The sequence below is a fragment of the Hippocampus bargibanti genome, linkage group LG17 (assembly GCF_051943395.1).
Source record: "Hippocampus bargibanti isolate YZ-2025 linkage group LG17, ASM5194339v1, whole genome shotgun sequence".
Taxonomy (NCBI): Eukaryota; Metazoa; Chordata; class Actinopteri; order Syngnathiformes; family Syngnathidae; genus Hippocampus; species Hippocampus bargibanti.
Window position 1 is genome coordinate 10,431,311 of NC_142750.1, and position 16,901 is coordinate 10,448,211.

At 40.7% G+C, this 16,901-nt stretch overlaps 1 protein-coding gene across 1 annotated transcript in view; it reads left to right on the forward strand.

The window, feature by feature from the left end:
• The first annotated feature begins 231 nt into the window (after nucleotides 1-231).
• LOC148885693 (RNA binding protein fox-1 homolog 3-like) overlaps nucleotides 232-16,901 on the forward strand; it is a 326,703-nt gene continuing 310,033 nt past the window's right edge. Inside the window, exon 1 of the mRNA XM_089018729.1 lies at nucleotides 232-352. The gene's annotated coding sequence lies outside the window, so the exon portion shown is untranslated. The remainder of the gene's footprint in view (nucleotides 353-16,901) is intronic.

Genomic DNA, 16,901 nt, shown 5'->3' on the forward strand with positions numbered 1-16,901 from the left:
CGCAGACGGACGTCCCCTCACCAACACCACTGACAGACCAATCGCAGGACACTTCTCGCTTTTCTGTTCCTCCTTCCTCATCTGTACCCCCCCCCCCCTCTCTCTCTCTCTCTCTCTCTCTCTCTCTCTCTCTCTCTCTCTCTCTATCTCACACACTCTCTCCTCTCACTCTCCCGCCAGAGCCTCCCCTTGTCCCCATCATCCTTTTTCCCCCTTTTCCTCCTCTTCTTCCTCACACCCGGGAGGACGTCTTGTCTTGCGGGAGTGACGTGGAGAGGATAGAAGAAGAAAAAGAACGAAAAGAAGAAGTAGAAGTACAAGTGTGACTACGCTCGAGTGCCTAGCATCAACTGTGAGTAGAACAAACGTGGACACACCTACACGTATACACGCACACAGATGTGCACGTGAGCAGACACACACGTACACGGATAAGTTATCAGGCTGTGAAGGATGCGGTTGTCGGCAAGTTGTTTTTTAATAGCTGAATGTAGGAGTTAAAGTTATTTCTAAACGTCTGCTCTTGAGATGTAAATTAGTTTTGTCTGTCATGTCATTTGGAAAATCAAGCATTTCCTTTATTAGACTGTATTTCCCAAAATGCCCTTGAAAAGGAAGTAGTTTTTTTTATGACTGCATGATGCTCATGGATTTATGAAGCTTACCTTTTGATGAACATAAAGACTTCCCAAAAGTCATTTGGGGACTTTGCTTTGGTTCATTCTGGGGGGCTCGCAAACTAAGCTTTGTAAAGGAGGTGGACAATGTGAAAAAACAATGTTGCAAATTATCCATGTCAAATAGAATTATTGTTCTTGTTATTATTTTGCATGTTTTCAGTTTGAGTTCTATTTTGGTGGGATTGTTGATTCCTATTTGGCATATTCTGTACTGTATTTGATTATTAAAATTTCAGTTTCTGTTTTTGAACAAAAAATCCTTAATATGTTGCTGTAGTTCGATTTAGCTGTTCTTGGTTTGGCATGAGGACATGAGCAGCGAATAAATAACATTTTGGAACATGACGAAAACAAGTTCACGAATGCGAGATTGTGAAAATGAGAGGCTTGCGTGAAATCGTCACCAATAATTTTTTTTATTCCTTTTCTGATATGGGCAGTTATTTTGAGTCATGTCACTGTGCCAGAGGATGCTTGAAATAAAGTTTTTGAAATTATTTGTATATCCATCTATTTTCTGAGGAGGGCTGCGGGGGGGGGGGGGTGTGTGTGCTAGAGCCGTCCCCAATGGTCTTAGGGCAGTAGGTAAGGACATCCTGAACCTGTTGCCAGCTAATGGCAGGGTATACATAGACGAAACAACCATCCGCACTCACAGCTAGGGTGAAACTTTAGATTGGTTTGGATTGGTCTTTATTATTCTCACACTGGATAAATTTACATTTCACAGCAGAAAAGTTATGAAAGGAAGAGCAAAGGTGTCAGAGATATGACAGACAGACACTGTGGACAGAGACTCAGAACCAGAAAGATTGTCCCCACTGCCGGCAGGAGACGCAGTCATCAGATGACATACGTCTGAATTCTGCGCCCCTCTGCCAAGCTATTTATTGAGAGTATATGTAAATTACAGTGATATATTAGTAAACATAGTTTTCTTGATTTGCATACCACGCCTCTGGGCGTTCTGAGCAACAATAGATGTAAGCAGTAAAACATATACATTTTAATTGGTTGTCTTTTCCATGAACTGATAAGTTTGTAATCTGGCGCTTGTGCAGGATGTTTAAGCCGTAAATAACTCCGGTGAAAAAGGAGTATCTCAAGCCCTAAATTCTGTGCAAGGCCGGACCTTCTAGAATCTTGATGGAGACGACGGTTCATCGTGCCGTATCAGATTTACTGTGGCCATCTGCGCTTTGACTGTAGGCCCATTGTTTAGTTGGTCAGCAACGCACGGCACTTTTAAACATGATAAATTATTATTCTCCATCAAAAGGAAAAGAAGAAGTAGAAAAACAAAATACAGGAGCCGATGTAGAGGCAGCCACTCTCGCGGCGCCATCTTGAAGTCAAAACAAAAAGAAAAACGAATAATGTATCACAAACAAGATAGACACACACAGTCATTCAATCTTAACTTATCTTTCACTTTTCTGCACCCTCTTGTTGTCTGAAGCAGTTCTAGATGAAAGAGGAGAGGATCAAACCGTCTTTTTCACCAGTGGACGTCATTGTGGAATGTTCACATCTGCTACAAGCTAAACGTTGAAAGCAAACACGAGCTGTAGCATCCATTGACGAAAAGAGATTGTCTCACATCTCCTGTCCCATGTAAATCTGCTTCAATTCCAAGCTGCGACAGTCCCACATATGCATCGGCGCTCTGCATGCACTGTGAGAACATGTAAATTTCACACAGAAAGGCTGGAGCTGGAATCAAACCCTATACCTCTGCACTGTGAGGTGGACATCCTCACCAGTAAATCAGTGTGGGGTGGGGTGATGTGATTTCTCAATTTTTAGTTACAAATACAGTGATACCGTGGCTTACGAATTTAATTGGTTCCAAGAGTGCGCAAGGTGAAAAGTGTGTATCCCAAAAATTAATTTCCCATATGAAACCATTAAAATCAAAAAAATCCGTTCCCTGGTCCCCATAAAACACAATTTTCTAAGCCTTAAAACTACACAAGATATACCTTATTTTATGTATAATAAATGTGCTATTGCATTATAATTAAAGTCGTTTTATTTATCTTTATGATGGTCGTTGATGGCTTGACGGAATGGAGTGGCCGGTTTCATCAGCATTAAACAATTGATAAGGAACATAGCCTTCTTCTTTCACCATCTTGAGGAATGATCCCTTGGAGGTGCGTTCTCTGCGATAATTTTACTTTTTTCCTCATCAATCGTGTCCTGTTTAGCTGGGTTGATAGCTTTTTGCATCAAGTGTACAGATGGCTTGTGCGGGTTAGTTGTGAAGCCTGATTGGTGTGATATTTTAACCTTCCAGTCTACACTCTGCTTTTGAACTATCAAAGTTGAAACAAGTCCAAATTTCACTGTTTTCTATCCATTTTCTCACCATTTCACTTTTGTTTTTTTTTTGTTTCAAGCTCTGTCATCTCCCTTTCGTGTGTGTGTGTGTGTGTGTGTGTGTGTGTGTGTGTGTGTGTGTTTTCTCACTCTCTCTCGGTCTGTCGATTTAATGTTTAATGTAACTTTAATGTTTAACGTTAATGTGTAACGTTCGTAAACCGAAAAGTTCGAAAGGCAAGGGCTTCGTAAACCGAGGTATCACTATAATTTCAATCATAGGACATCAAATGTACTGCATGACACACTTGACTTGACTAGCAAACAACCTCCCCGGAAAATGAGCAAGACTTACTCAAATTCCATGAATCAAATATGCTTTCTGGCTCAACTTGTCCTCGAGTTTGTTGACCATTTTGAACCATGTTTGGGCGTAATTGGAGCAAAGTCGATAATTTGTCACCGAGTGTTTTTTTTTTCATGTCAATGCAGAGGCGAGACCTGGATACTCGCCGGTCGCAATCGATCGGGCGGCGGCGGGTAACCGATGCTGATCATCAATACGCCGGCTTATGAGGCAAGGCCAAGCCGTTGCCGTTGTCCCCTCTGGCTCAATTACAGCGGCCATGTTCCATCCATACAACCTCGGCAAGGTCATCTGCGGTGTCGGCTTCATATCATTTTTTTTTCGAGAGCTAGCGTGGCTGCTAAATGTTTAATGGTGGAGCTCGTCGATAACCACTCAGTTCATGAAGGAGAAAACGCTCTCGTGGGTCTTCTGTAGGGAAGAGCTGGATTGAGCGAGAAGGCTTTGGATCCCAAGATATTCAGTGAAAATTCTGTTAGCTTGCTCATTGTTCGGCTAAAGATGAGATTAGATGAGTCTTTATTTGTCTCACAGTGGAGAAATTTACTTACAGCAGCAAAAGCAAAATACAGGAGCTGCTGTAAAGGTAGCCACTCTCGCGGCGCCATCTTGAAGTCAAAAACAAACAAAAAAAATAATGTGACACAACACAAGAAGCACAGACAGTCTTCAATGTTTAGCACTTTCTGCACATTCATTTTCACCAGTGGATCAGGGACGTCATGGTGGAATGTGAACGCCTGCTACAAGCTAAACATTGAAAGCAAACACAAAGCTGTAGCATCCATTGACGAAAAGAGATTGTCACTCATCTCCTGTCCCACGTAAATCCTCATCAATTCCATGCCGCGCTCCTTTCTTCTCATCGTGGGCTAAAGATAAGGTTACCTTGATATGAGCAAGGTGATTATGTTTACATGAGCCTGAAAATGACTTTTGGCCACAAATGCTTCCTCAAACATAAAGACAAACGTCCGACAATCTTGTCTCAATGTCAACGTCACTTTTACTGTTGGATTTGTCCTGATAAATGTCTGAAATATTAAACATGTTCAATATTTATGACTAAAAAACTCTATCTGCGTGGAAGAATTCGATGTCTCACGATTCATGAATCCGTGACGTGAATTGTATAGAGCCAAATAGAGAATAATATCCAGCTTTTAGTGTCAAACTTTTTTTGTCACGGGCCACATTGTCGTTGCGGTTTCCCTCTGAAGGCTTTTATGACTGTGAAGTTTATGAAACCATATAAACGTTCACTACCTCCACATATTATACAGAGAACAACAAATAGATGTGGTTTTAAAGTGAGAAGTAAAGAATAACGGCATGTTCGAACAATGTTGTTATGGATTAGATAGAGCAATTGGAATTTTTGGTTCAGATTTTAGCAAGCATTGTGGAAGTTGACATACTTAATTTGTTGTCTTTATTTATTGTATTTTTTTAATGATGTAGCGGGTTAGATCCGACTGCCTGGGGCTTGACTTTGAAATCTGTGGTATACAGTAAGAAGAAAAAAGCATTTTGGAGACATGAAACCTTCTTTCGTATCCAGCAGGAAAAAAAATCCACGGCCATGTACTTTTTGACATTTATTAAAAGGTTCAACGAAAAATCCGCAGTCTTCTGGCAATTAACGTTAATGTAGTCTAGCAAGATAAGAAGACTTGTGATATTCCCTCGGAACTTCTTGTCATTTTTCTCTACGCCTTCTTTTTCTCCTCCTACTCCCTCTTTTTGGGTGAATTTTCTTTTGTGGCGTTATTATTTTTTCTAAAAATACATTTTAGTCTCTCCATCTTGCCCCCTTTGTTAAAAATAAAAATGAACACAGGATCCTCTTCTTTGTTTTTATTCTTCTTCATCTTCCCATGCCCTACCAAACTCCCCGATCTTGCTTCCTCGACGCTTCGTGCCCTAGCCGAGCATTCAGGTGAGAGAATCCAGTCGTCACGCCAGCTGCTTATCTCGGCGCTATCGATTGAAGGCCCGTTTATGTGTATTGGATGGGGGTGGTGAGGTTCAAAGTGGTGGACCAATCAATAGGGTCATTTCACTCTCCTTGAGAAGTCCTTTGTTTGATCTCCGTCACTCATTGGACAGTCCTGACGTGAAATTCGTCCTCCCTTGGACATCCAGTTCGAGGTTTTTGCTTTCGGAATGGCCAAAATGCTGAATGCTGATGCTTGCATAATTCCAATCATGACCACGTGAGACATCCAAAACGACATTTCAATCAGTTTTGTCAGTTTTGCTCCATTTTGAGGAGGTTCTGCTCCTTTTCTCATATGGAGACATTTTTGTACACTTTCAAAGCATCCTAGTCCATTTTCGTAACTTTGAGGACATTGTCGTCCACTTTGAGGACAGCTGTCTTCCTGATAAGTCTCCAGATTTAGCAAAGAAATTAAAAAGAGATGTGCATTACACGATTCAACAGAAAATCCCCCGAAAAACATTTTTATTATTAAAAAAAAGTATTTAACTCATTCACTGCCAAACATGCAAAAATGTGTCCACTCCAGTGCCTGGGTTTTTGTCGTTGTCACTCAAATTCCAGGACCAACAGAATATTGAGTTTTAGAACTACCTAAACATTCAATGCAGTGTAAGAAACCTTAAACTCTTCTTTCATCAGAAAAAAAGAGTTAATTCCTAAATTAAATGGGTCTGGAGTAATATGAGGTGCAAGTGGGGGTGGCTGTACTAAAGGGAAATGCTGCCTCCTCGTGGAATGGAAAAAACATCGCCAGAGGTCTTACCATCGCTTTATCGGACCAAATTCCCGAATGCCGCTCCATGTCATATTTTCAATTCCCGAATAAATTTGGGAATGGCAGTGAATAAGTTGAAGACCAAAATGTCTTCAAAAAACGGCTTAAAAAAGTCAAACCAAGTCAGAATTTTTGTTCAGGCTGGCGTTTTGAGACTTTTTGAATATGATGTTTACCATATCTAGTTTGCTAGTGAAACCGTTTTTTGACCAAACATCGAAATTATTTGCTAACAAAAAAAAAATGTTTTTCTATGTAGTCAAACCTCAATTTTCGACCATAATCCGTTCCAGAAACCTGTTTGAAAACCGATTTGGTCAAAATCCAAAATATTTCCAATTATAATCAATGTAACCCAGGGGAAAATATTGCCAAAGGTCTAACTAGCGCTTAATCAGCACCCCCCGCAAGAAAAAACAAAACCCAAACAAATTTGGGAATGGCGCTCCACAACATATTTTCAATTCCCGAATAAATTCGGGGATGGCAGTGAATGAGTTAATTATGATTACTACCACATCCGGTTTAGAAGAGATTTTCGTCTTTAGTTTTTCGGTGTGACCTACAAAAGCTTGCGCAATATGAATCTTGATATGCCTATTGTTTTAGCGCTGTGACATTTTACATAAAAAAATGAACCTTTCATTCATAAATATTATTACATGTACAGTAAAGTCTCGTTATATCGATATCGGTTATATCGATAGTACTGCTCATTACGATATTATCAATATTTTTTCCGGCTCCCGAGAATATCAATATAACGAGACTTTACTGTATTTCTTATTTACATTGTGTAATTATTATATTTTGACAATTTTGCGAAAAACCTCCATACTAACAGTATAGGGTAGATATGGAATATGCAAAAAAAAAAAAACAGCTTGCGAAAATAGTTCACTGGTTTTATTTGACTTGATGAGACAAACACACCACAAAAATTAAAATTAGTAGGACTAAATGTTGCTGTCAGACAAATAAGCTTCCTGGTTCGCTAATTGAAAGTGGCGACGCGTTTCATTTTATGGCCTTTCCTTTCTCAATAAAAAAGTGAATAGTCGCTCATTTTCAAATATTTTTTCTCCTCCTAATTTGATGTTTGATGTCATTTTAGTCTAATGACTTCATATTTTATGGTCTAATTCAATGATCTTTTTCCGTCAGCTGCTATTTGGGCTCATTAATAGCTTCTTGTGGCTTTCAACCCAAATTTTTACGACTTGGAGGACATTTTCACAACATATCAGTGTACTTTGGGGACATTCCAGTCCACTTTACGGTTTGGGAAGATTGTCTCTTCCATTCAGGACATTTCAATTCACTTTGGAACGTTTTAGTGCATTTTGAGAATATTTTGATCCACTTTCTTCATCATTCTGGAGCATTTAAAGACGTTCTGGCTCAAGAATCAACATTTTGGTCCACTTTGAAATCATTTTCTCCATTCTTGGACCATGATATTGTTTTGATGACATTACAATGTGAGGAAATTTGAATCCACTTGAAAAATATTCCGGTTTATTCTGAGAGGACTTTGAGGACTCAATTGGTCAACGTTTGAGTGTTTCTGTCCACTTTAGAACATTCTGAGAACATTCTAATCCACTTAGGGAACCAACAGGTCCATTTTAGGAATAGTTTCGTTTGCTTTGAGAATATTCATGTCCACTTTTTAGATATTCTGACTCACTCAGTGAACATTATGTTCCACTTTAGAAAGTTCTGGGCCACTGGAGCGACTCCTGATCTATTTTGAACAATTCACGTCCACTTTAAAACACTTATGTTCAAATGTTCATCTTTTTTTGGTAAAATGATGCTCAGCTTTGGAATGATCCTGACATGATCCTGATTTGACATAGTCTATATTTTCACCTTGGTTTTAGACATTATGATCTACGTCGTGCCAGAGGTGTCATAAAGTGATGCTTCTGTTAGCGTCATATTGTCTAAGTTTCAAGTGTGCGTCTCTGTGCGCAGCGGTGATATCAGAATTTGTCTCAGCTGCCTCGAGACAATCAAAGTCAGGATCGGTGCCGAAACAGCGGTCGTCAAGCGTGTTACTGATGAATCATCCTTATTCATTCAGCGAACGCGGCCGCTCATGACGCCGCCGAGTAGGCCAGGCAGCCAAGCGGCAAAGTGGCGGGTGACGGAACAAAAGACGTTTGAGCTGCTTTGCATAAAATCTTTCTTTGTGGCCTTTTTTCACCTTCTTTTGCGACTTTTTATTGATTCCCTGCCTCGTATGACCTTTGCCTTTGCATTGCTGCTGCCATGGAAACATTGAGGTAGAACATCGTGGTCCACCTCAGGAACGTTTTCGTTTCACCTTTGGAACATTGTGGTATACTTTAAAGGCATTTTGATTCTTTAGAACGGTCTAAATACCGGAATAAAAAAGATCCACTTTAAGGCCATACTGATTCACTTTTGGATCTTACCGCGAACTAGAATGTTACCAATGATTAACAGACTGTAAACCGTTACTACTAGTAACATATTTCATGTCACACAGGCACACGTAGTGATATCGTGACCTCCATCTTGAAATGATTTTTGGTGCATTTTTTATGAGATATTTTGTTGTTGTTTTTCATTTATTTAGACTCAGAAAACTGGGCAAGTTCCAACCAGACAATTAACATTTTCTTGGACTTTCCTTGTCTATTCAATAATCGTGTCGACAAAGAAACCACTTTTTATTTTTTTTATTTTTTTGTGGGGGCGGGGGGGATTATAACGCAGCAATTTTCTTTTTCATCAGTCAATTTCAACTACAGTGTTAATTAACCCTTTAGAGCAAGCAATTTTGGACTATTTTTAAGCCCCCGCAAAAGAGCTTCCAAATTGCACTGACTCAGTATGCTGAGGGCAGGTGACACATTCTACCATAAAATGAAATGAGAGAAGCGCTTTAGAACAGGGGTGTCAAAGTCATTTTTTTTGCCGCGGGCCACATTGTAGTTATGGTTTCCTCTCGAGGGCTGTGATGAATTTGGGGAACCCATTAGAATGTTTAAATCCCTTCAAATATTACATATAGAGCACACAGCAAATTAATGAATAACTCATTTTCAAATCTGAAGTCAAGAATAATGACTTTTATTGTGGTTGACATCCAAAAATATGAAATTTTGGCTCCGATTTTAGCAATCATCATGGAATTTAACAAGTTTGATTTGCTTTCGCGGGCCGAAAAAAATGATGTGGTGGGCCGGATTTGGCCCGTGGGCCTTGACTTTGACACCTGTGCTTTAGAATGTTCACGAAGCAACCTGATTGTGCACTTTTGTGCTATGCCAATTCCATATGTGCAGTTTTTAAATGGATTGGATTTTAAAAAGTTTTCAATCAAAAACCACTCTTAAAATGAGGCCTCTGACAAAAACAACGTAATTTCCCCCAAACTGATGCTACATTCGAGAAGGTGGTTGATTTTGGATTAAGAGGAGTGAGGTGTGAAGTCAACAAAACACAAGGCCTGAAAATACACAATTATCTGCCTAAATGAAGGAATTAGAGAAATTCAATGAAATATTCCGAAGTTGTAAATCATTATTTTCTTTATATTTCGCAAATCGTGGAAAACACCGAGTGTGATTGTTAAAATTCCGAATATAATCGAACGCGACATCGTCCGACTTCGACATGCGTTTGAGAAATTCCAAAATTAGCCCCGCCCACATTACGTCAGCGTCAGTGTCTGCACCTGCCTTCAATTACATTTCTTCCGCTGTGTTTGTTTTCTACAAGTGTCACGTCGGACGTTTAAAGTTCATTCACCAAAAAATACGCACGGTGTGTTTGGGATGAAAAATGCCACTCAAATGTTGCAAGAAGTCGCCGAGCAATAAAGTTGCAACTTCGTGACATTGTTGGAAGGAAACGAGAAAAGCAAAGTTTTTATCAGCCGTCATTATACAAATTAAACTTTGATCGAATGTATGTGCATACAAAAAGGAGAAAAGCAATACAAGGGCGATGACTGCAATGCCTTGGGCTCGTTCTGGCCGTGGATTATATTCGTCATTATCATCTGCACCGTCAACGTAAATTGTGAGTAGCATTCAAGAATTCTGTTATCAAGACACTATCATAACTTCTGTTAATTATTGTTTCAAAACATTTTATTATATTTTATTTTAAAACCTATATGGTAGTGACAGAGTTCTGGTGTTTACACTATGAGTTTGTTTCATTCGTTTGTGTTTTAATATACTGTTTTTACTTTGTCATTATTATTGTTATTTTATGTATACTGCAGGCCGGTTTTTCAAAGGGTATACACAATTCACCTACTCCAGGGGGTGGACCTATATTTTGGAATAAATCGATTTCTGTTCATCTCTGGCCACTTTGAGGTTGTTTTGCACTATTTTGGCAAACCCACTAATCCAATTTGGGAAGACTAATCTACTCGAGGGCACCTTGTAATCCCTTTAGAACATCAGTGTCAAACTCAGGACTTGCCGGGCCGCCGTCCTGCATGTTTTCCAAATCTCCCTGTTGCAACACACCTGATTCAAACGAAACAGGTTCAATGTCAGGCTTCCACATAGCTTGCTGATGATTTGATTATTTGAATCAGAGGTGTTGCAACAGGAAGATTTGGAAAACACCCAGTAATGCAGTTATCCAGGACTGGAGTTTGACACCTATGCTTTAGAAGATTTTGAAATAATAAAGTCAAACGTAGGCACATTGCAGTGCAATTTTAAGTCAATTTTGTTCACTTTTGAAACATTATAGCATACTGTGAAAACATTGTGGTTCACTTTGGGAACATTATATTCCATCATGGAATACCAAAGAACATTTTGCTCCACCATAAGAGTACCCTATGCTTAATATTGTAATCCACTGTTTTGTCTTTTCAGTCTTTAAGAACATTGCAGAGCTGAGCATTTTAGGCCACAATGAGAACTATCTATTAGCTTTGAGTGACCAGTTTGTTTTATGGAGGATCATTTGTCTGACTTTCGAACATCTGCTGTCCACTTTGGGAACACAGTTTTACTTACAAAATTCCAGTTAATATGATTGATTATGAATATTATTATGATTATGGTTATGATGAGGATTATTATTAGCCTTTATTGGTCTCGCAGTGTAGAAATTTACATATCACAACAGCAAAGTTCTGAAAGTGAAAGGAAAGAATGAAGTAGAAAAACAAATACAGGAGCTGCTGTAAAGGAAGCCACTCTCGCGGAGTGCATTTAAATCTATTTATTGTACTCCATTTTGGAAACAAAGGATACAGGGCAATTATAGACATTGGTTTCCATGTCGGTTGCGATTTGTTGACTGTGAACACAAATTACATCAATGTTGTCTCCTTCATGAAATTACAACTTAATAGTAATTTATTTTGTCATCATTAATTTTCGATCTGCAGGTGTGTGTGTGTGTGTGTGTTTGTATGCGATGGGTTGTGGGGGGTGATTCTGTGATTCCATCTAGGCTAAATGCATCCTCTTGGAACTAATATGCATGACGGGATCTCTCCTGTCCAGACGAAACGCCGTCGGAATGGGATGTCGTTACGGTGAAATGCCGCCGTCTGTCTGTTGTGATTGCGCCGATGAACCCGTCTGACCCGTCCGCCCCGGAACTTGAGTGAGGCCACGCGGTGGCCCGCTTGTTTACGCTGTCTCGCCGCTTCCTTTCAAGATGGAGGCCAATTGAAAAATAGCTGGCAACACCATTTAAAATGAAAAAACAAAATTAAAAATAATCGTGTTTTTTAAAGAATGATCAGTTTTCTGGGATGGTGGTGGGGTGTTATAGGATTGAGAAGCATTTGTTCGAGTATGCAACATTTACCATGAAATACCTTGTTGGACATATTCTGTGATTGGATTTGATTGGATTGGATTTGCCTTTATTAGTCTCGCAATGAAGAAATTTACATTTCACAGCAGCAAAGTGACTACTTTCAATATTTATGTTGGTACGATTTATTGTTCTCAAACTTGATTCATTTTGGTTTACACGAGGAGTATTCGAGTACACATTTCGGTCCACGTTGGGCTCATCAGAATCCACATTGTTCCAATTTTGGAACATCTTGTTAAATTTTAATGGGAGTATTTTCCTCTTTTTGATCTTTGGGAAAATTCTAGTCCACTTTGGGAACATTCTTATTGACTGAGATAATCTTATTTCACTCTTTTAACATTTGGTAATATGTTGGTCCAATTTAGAAAGATTGTATTCATTTAACTCATTCACAGCCAGACTATGTGCAATAATGTGCCCACTCCAATGCCAGAGTTTTTGTCATTTTCACTCAAATTTGAGGACCCACGGAATATTGAGTTTTAGGACGACATAAACATTCAATGCAGCGTAAGAAATCTTAGGCTCGTTTCTTTTATCAGAAAAAAAAACGTAATTAATAAGTTGTATGGGTATTGAGTAATATGAGTGCAAGTGGGGGTGGCTGTACGAAAGGCAAATACTGCCCCCTCTTGGGAGGGAAAAACATTGCTAGAGGTCTGACCAGCGCTTTATCGCAAGAAAAACCAAAACCCAAACACATTCGAGAATGGCGCTCCACATCATATTTTCAATTTCCAAATAAATTCGGGAAAGGCAGTGAATGAGTTGAGTATTTTTTCCCCTCTCCCGCTTGGGGGGAAAAAACTTTAGTCCTCTTTCTAGAATTCATCCAATTTTTATTTCACTCTGAGCCTATTTTTGGTAGTTTTTTCAAAATTTGGGGTTTCAAAAGCTTCATTTAAGGCTTTCTCCTAAATGGCCAAATCCAATGATGAATAATTAGGGATAGTCGATGAGGTTGTGCAGGAAATAAAGAGCTTCTTTAGCGGAAAGTGCCGTCTTGTCTTTGATTGGATGAACCCTCTGATCCACCACTGCGCTATTTTTAGTCCTTCATGGAATCTGTGTGCTTCCCGGGTGTTTGCAGTGGTGGTTGTCACGTGACGCTAACATCAAGCGCCTTCACATTTATCTTCTCATGGCGTCCCTCCATCAGGGATATTTATGGTTAATGTGTGCTTTACTTCGATCTTTAGTCCACTTTTGATATTTTAATTGGTAGACTTTCAGGAATTTCTGGTTCTCTTTGGGAACAATCTAGTCCATATTGGGAGACCGACTAATACACTGACAATGGTTGTCTGATGATCGGATTGACTGAAAGATGGACAATCTGGACAGATGGACAAAATGACGCGCGATTTGACGGTTTGGTCCCTCCATCGGACTGATAGAACACCAAGCAGACAGACAGATTGACAATTTTGTCAGTCAATTTGACCGACGGACAGATGAACAAACTGTCTGTTCGCCTAATGCGGAGATGGTGAGACAGACTAATAGTCTCTCAGAAGGTCAGATTGATAGACAAATGGACTGTCAGACGGACAGTCCAGCTATCGGGTCTATTGCTTGAGCACACAGACAGACAAATCGAATGACATACTAGCTTCCAAGTCTTGGTCAGTCTGTAGTTGAGAGGTGCAGAAAGACAGACCGTCTGCCAGACAGAAGGCCAGCCGGACGGACAGACGGATAGAGCCGGTGTCTGTGATTTCCATCCCCTTGGGCGCGGCAGGTAATAGAGATCAGTAATTGGCTGCTATAAATCCCAGCAGAGGACAAGGTGGGTCAGAACAGGCTGATTACTTCCACATTACCGTCAATCCCGGCAAGACCTCGCACGGACGTCAGCCCCGCCGCTTTGTGGCTCAGGAGCAACGGCGATCGCCGCTCGTCTGCTTCTCTCATCAGATGGCAAATATTCACACAGACCATTTACCCTCTTCTCCAATTCCAAAACGTATCATAGGACGTATTGGCTTGATTTTAGATTGTATTAGCATATTTTCATATTCGGTTACGGTGGGTGTGCAAGTGACTTTTGGAAAAAAGGTTACATCGCAATTGCGCAATGACATCTCTCGCGCCGTCAATGACGCTGTCTAACTTTGAATTTAGATTTGGATTTCTATGCTTGAACATGGAATTTTTAATGTCTTTTAATGGCCATCTACATTTGCAAAACGGGGGCGCTAGAGAGTAGCATTTTGAAATCGATATCGAAACATCTTTCTGTCCACTCGCTCCAATTTTTCACCCTTTTGTCTTTTCACACTCTCATGACAAACTTAAATTCCCGTTCTTCACGCTCAGGTTGTCGGTGTAACTAATAGATCGCTGAGCGTTTGCTGATGTTTGCGTCCACGCCAAACTATAAATGGACGCGTTGTCACTGCCAAGAAGATGAAGACGAAAGGGAGGTAAAAAAAAGACAAAAAGTAATTGAAAAAGAGAAAACATGAAGCCGAGACGACCTTGCTGCGTTTGTCCTTGACGCGCCTTGGCATGCGACTGATCTAGTCTTAATGGACAATTTTGGAGAGGCGGCGAGGACGGACTCATCGTCCTTCGCCGACGCCCCCCAAATTTTACTCCGGGGTCGCCTTTGTAGTGAAAACCTCTCAGCATTTAGTCCGTGTGTGTCCAGATCCAATCATAATACCCACGAGTGGAACCGAGTGGAATTGTTCCACTTAGCGAATCGACCTTAAGATGGATGTGATGTTGACTATACGGCCCAAATGCTCAAAGGGCTTGCCATACGTGAGCCCACAAAAAGAAAACAAAGTGTAATTTCCGTCTCGCCAGTCATTCCCCCCTCGAGGCGTCGTTGCATTTGTGTGACACGATTTCCTGCAATCAACTTGACAGCTGTCCTCAGTCACACTTGCTGGAAAAGAAACAAACCCCCAAAAATGCAAATTCTATTTTTCCTAACCCAAATAAAGTTTGGCATTGTTGAACAGTTTGTATTGTTGTCGGCCCGCAGGCGCATTTCTGATCAAATATTCATATTTCAAACATCTGATTGGAGGAGTTGAGGATAGAGGGAGAAGAAAAAAATCTGCATAACGTTACTGGAATTCTTGTCTTTTTGCTTCATTTAATGCTGATAGTTCTCAACTGAGAAAAAAAGCTTCTTGCTCTTCCTTATCACACATATCCATTTTGACACATTGGTGTTGGCAGCGTGAGAAAAACAAGTTTCGGGTCAACTCGGACCACCAATCCGATATAATGTGACAAAAGTGTCACATTGGGGGGAAAGAATTTGGGCAATTCCAAATTTTTGTGTAGTTTTGAAACAGTGACCCCAAAATAAGACCCCAACAGTGACCCCAAAATGGAGAATGAACTCATGTGAACCCACAGTAGGAACAAGTCATTCTGTATAAAAACTTGTTGCTACGACACTTGTACACGGCTGTCATCAATCAATTCTGTGTTCTTCCATCACTGTTTGATTCGGGGCCACCACAAAAATGGACAAAATCTAACTTCAACGGATAGTTAGGGTTAGGACGGCGGAAAAAAACATCATTGGCACCGCCCTACCCACTCTCGAGGACTTGCACACTGCAAGAATCGAAACAAGGGCGCGGAAAATCTTACTGCACCTACTGCACCTTGCCCACCGCCTTTTCCAGCGACTCCCCTCAGGCAGGTGCTACCGATCCATGCACACTAAATTCAGCAAGCATTTCAACAGCTTATTCCCCCGTCGCCTTTAACTCTCTAATGACCACTCTCAAATCTAACTGTATAGTACCTCTTTGCAATTTTTTTAATAATACTAGTGCAGCGTTTTCTATCAGAGACCAATTCCTTGTGTGTTCTACATACTCTGCAATAAAGATGATTCTGATTGTTACGATTTCTTTTAGCATAACAAGTGAGTTTCGGGCGTTATCCAGTCGCTCCTTTGCGACATTTTGTTGTCACCGTTCACACAGCCAGTTTCCTCCCTCAACCGCAACAATTTAAGAAGTTGCCAGTAAACTATCGGCAGTTATTCGGTGTTAAAACCTTTTCACATTCATCCTTTCAACTGCTTATCTCCACTTGGATCGCGGATGCGCCGGGGACTATCGCGGCTGTCTTTTATCGAGGGCTGTGTGTACACCGTGCCTCTTGTCCCCACCTCCGATATGACTTCAGAAGCCGTTCTATCGTGATACCTTTCCAACAAATCTCAGCAAGGAGAAATATTAGATGGCAACAATTTCTTTGAACGTAAGAGTGAATCCCGGTTGGTAATTTGAGTACCTTTCACACACCTGATAGCGTGAAAAGCTCTTGGATGTGGACATAAGATCCACGACAAACGTTGTCCTCTTTATCCCACACTGTGCAACGTCAAATCAGGTCACATTTTGTATCCTTGCCTGGCTTCAGCTTCCCTCTTCCGCGTCCTCATCGGTATACGCGTCAATAAATCAGTGTGACGCAGTGACATAAAGGTAAAGAATGCAATGTGTTGGGGGTAGTGAGAATGGGGGAGGAGTGGTTTCCTCCCACCCCCGCCCGCCCTGCTTACCGCCCCGGCCCTGACACTTTGCCAGGAGCGCTCATTCATCAGCGGCGCTCCGCCCCAAGCCGCGCTAAATCACGGCGGGGAAAGGACGAGGCGTAAAAGAATAAAAATTGTGAAGGTAAAGCTTTTAAATCCCCTCGCCGGCATCCCCAATAAACACTGGGAGACTTTTTCATGCCCCCTCGTTGTCGGCGTTCATCTCGCCCATTGATATCCGCCTTTAGATGCTTTCTTATCTCTGGGCGGATAAAAGTTTTCAGGCGGTACTTACAAAATTTCACCTCTTCGTTACCGTTGGACCACGTTTTTAACATTTGCATTGGTCATTTACCAAGAAAAAATATGTCATCAATCAGTTTTTCATGTTT